Here is a 3,760-nt window from a genome sequence, read left to right on the forward strand (position 1 = left end):
GCACCAGTTTCTCGGTGACAGTCATCTCAAACCTAGATAGATTTGTTAGAATATTATATGGGCATGTACACAACATTTCTCTATCAGAATGGGTGCACAACACTTTCCTGGCAACCTCGGAGTACGTGATGCTTTCTGTTTTAGTGACATGACCCCTTCTCCACACTGGCAGGGAGGTTACCATTCTAGCTTGGTGCAAGTGAACAATGCCCAAGGCACTAAAAGATTAAAAAATATGCTATGACCTGTTCACACTGGTCTCTGGGCCCTCATTGATTCTATGTGTCCTCACTCCCAGAGAGGGGTATTGAGGAGATGGGGCCCTACTACTTCCATGAGGGCCAGGAGGACCCGGCCATCCTGGAGGTCGGTTACGATTCCCTGTGTGGTAATGGCCATCGTTTGTCCTGCTCTCCGACAATTTTCCTCCAACTCCTTTATCTTTAGTAACAAACTGGTTAATTTTTGACCCAGGTATTTTGTTATGTCCAGTGAGGTGGATACAGAGTTTGACAGGTCCTTTAAGCTGTCTAGGATCAGCTGGCTTGCTTTACCAGTATCTAATGCTCCCCGGGCATTAGCTATTATGGTGTCTGCCAGCCTCGATTCAATTCGGTTTCTTTTTTCAGTTTGGAGTGCTATGGCACAGGAGTTGCCAACAGAATTACCTGTGCCGAACCATCCTGCCATAGTATCTGTTAATCCCCATTTCTGCCTTGTTAAACTTTCTCCCATTTGGTTCGTCAGGCTCGTCATGTTTTTACCCATCTGAGGCCTGACCCTTTCACATTGTTGATTTATTTCCTCTAAAGGAATATGCACCTTGACCTTGTAGGTGTGGAATACTACTGAGGTGAGGACTGGTAGAGTCAGTCCTATCATTACCAGTCTTGGCTCTGGGACAGAGGTTTGCACAGGGCATGACACACAGTCAGGTGGCTCCACCTTTCTCTGATAACTTGATTAATTATCAGCCGTGGACATTCTAGTCTGGGCCATCGTTTGACAAATGTCTGCCAAGCTTCTGGGGTTACTTTGGTTTGTGCCTTAAGTGGTAGGCCCCACCAGGAGTCGACAGGCCTGACTTCCACAGGCACCGGGCCGGAATAATTGGCACATAACCTGGCATTAGTACTGGGTTTTTTCCCTTCAAAGTCCCACACAAGTTCCAGCACAGAGGCCTGCGGGTTTCTTTTGATGCCTGTATTATTGCAGGAAGCTAAGTAGTTGTGTTTAAACAAGGGGTAACCCAGGATCTTGAGTCTCCCTTGATTATTAGTTCACAGTTGTCCCCCTTTAAAGGTAATTTGGATGCTGGTTGTATTAATTGTAGACGCTGTCCCTCTGAGAGGGCCACAACATGGTTTAATAGTGTCTCTCATTCTGAGTGGGGAACCTATGAAATTCCATATTTGCTTCCAAAGGCCCCCCCCAAATTCCATAATTTCTGGTATTTGGCACCAACGGGTAACTGGGCAGTCGGCTGTTTTGTGATGTTACTAGTCTCCCTGTTTACATAAAAGTCCGTGTATGATTTTATCTGAATTTACTTACGTTCCACCTGCCCATGCCCTATTCGTAGTTCTACCTTTACCTCTGGCCAGGCCTTTTTAATGGTTAATGCGCGTGTCCTGCAAAAGCAAAGCATTTCTTTAGTGCAGCAGTTAAAGCGGAGCAAGACTGGTGGAGGGGGGTTAGTAACCCATTCCCAGTCCTCCCTTTCACACAGCACACTCCTTACATCCTTCACCTTACACCACAGGGGCAGCAGGAGCGGCAGCAGGAACCATCTCATGGTCACCCTTCAGTCCTTCTCCTTGTTTCCCTGTGGAGACATTGTTCGTATTCAACGAGCTTAAACAATTACCACAGTAAACTGCTGTCAGTTACAAACATTTGCCTGCACCTTTTTTTTTCACCACTCCCACTAAGTCTTCTTAAGAGTTGCTGTTTGTCTGGGCCCAATCCTTTTTTCCTCTCTCACTGAACAGTTTGGGTGTGTCTAAAAAAAGTAGCCTTTTTTGAAAAACCTTCCCCTGCGTCTAGACTGCTGCCGCGTTCTTTCGAAAGTAAATCAAAAGAATGCGGCAGTTTTTTTGACCACAAAAAACCTCGTTTTATGAGGAAGAACATCTTTTTTCTAAAGTGCTTTCGAAAAAAAGGCGCTATGTAATGCAAACTGTGCTTTTTCGAAAGACAGCATCCAGACTGTCTGGGTGCTCTCTTTCGAAAAAGCAGCTTGCTTTTTCGAAAGTACTGGTTGTAGTCTAGACACTCTTTTTCGAAAGAAGCTTGCAGTCTAGACGTAGCTCCCGTTTATTTCTTTGTTTTTCCCTAGCTCACATTTCTGCTTTACTTAGAATATCCTTTCCTTTAAAAAAAAATATACAATCCTTTCCTTTAAAACAACAATGCTAGCAATACATGTACCACAAGACAAGACAAACTTGGACATGAACACAGAACACAAAACACAATTTTTTATGTCATGACAGTAAAACCATGTTTTTTTTCAGTTGCTCTTCAGCTGGTACCAACTCTTTCTGATGTTCTGAAAGACAAAAGAACATTTTCCTACCCCCGTGGGGCTGGCACAGTATATCTTGTAACATGCCTTTCCTTTACAAGTATTCTTGCTGACTTCTTTATCAGCCTGCTGTTATCCAATAATTACTAACAGTGCTTTTTTTGTGATGGTCCTGCCCAGAACGGCGTACCGTCACCTGTTTTCCCAGCCCACAGAAAGGGAATGGGATGTCCCCCATGCATACTAGCACCTATTTTCCTGGGGCAGCTCAGCTCCTCACCAAAGCCTGCTCAAGATGCGGCGCTGTAGTTCTTAAAGGGGCAGTTGTTTTTTTGTTTGGCTACTCAAGTTTTCTTTTTTGGGGGGGGGGGGGGGGGGGGCTCAACAAGTTTGATTTTGGCCCTTCAACTATAAGGCAAGTTTTGTAGCCTCTATGCCTCAGGAAGCCCCTTCAGCCTGAAGGTCAGAGGGGAAATCAGGACAATGCTATTAAACCTTTCTGCCACGGGAAGCAAAGAGGGATTACAGGGCTTTCTGGAACCCCCTCGTGCATGTGCTACGTAAGGGCTTGCGTCGTGGCACACTGAGATCAGCAGAAAGCTTTCCACAGACTTCACTGGGCTTTGGCACAAGCTCTAAATCAGCTGGCCCAGCCAAACTGCTGTTCTGGAATGGGAGGGTGGGAAGGGTTGGCTGATGTAGGGCACAGAGTTCCTAGGGGCAGTGCCTTTACCAGGCAGGTGGGCATGTGAGTCCAGAGACAGCTCATTTAGAACAGCTCCGTTTGCACCCTCTCCTGTAAGGTAGCATCTCTTCTCCAGGGCTGCCAGTGTTAGTAACACAACACGTTATAATAATGCACTTTTGCCAGGCACCCTGCTGAGCCAGGCCTGATCTCCCTCCAGGCAACAGCAGAACCTCACGGGAAGTTCCCCATCTTCACACACAAGGCTTGTTACTTAGTGCCAGGTCACTGCATTCCTCTTTATTCCTTTCTGCCGCTCTGCCTTGTTCCCTGGGGAGCTCACATCACAGCAGCCCCCAGGAGATCCGCTGCAATATCCTGAATGCCTTTGCAAAGACCTGGGAGACGGCCTAACTCCCTGTTTAAATAATTGTCCTCAGCACGCTGTGGCCAGGTAATGACTCTGCGCAGCCATACAGCCGGCAAGTATCCTCTCTGATTGACGATGTGCGGCGAGTCATTTGAGCTTGACTGCTTCTCTGGGCGAG

The sequence above is a fragment of the Pelodiscus sinensis genome, chromosome 4 (assembly GCF_049634645.1).
Source record: "Pelodiscus sinensis isolate JC-2024 chromosome 4, ASM4963464v1, whole genome shotgun sequence".
Classification (NCBI taxonomy): domain Eukaryota; kingdom Metazoa; phylum Chordata; order Testudines; family Trionychidae; genus Pelodiscus; species Pelodiscus sinensis.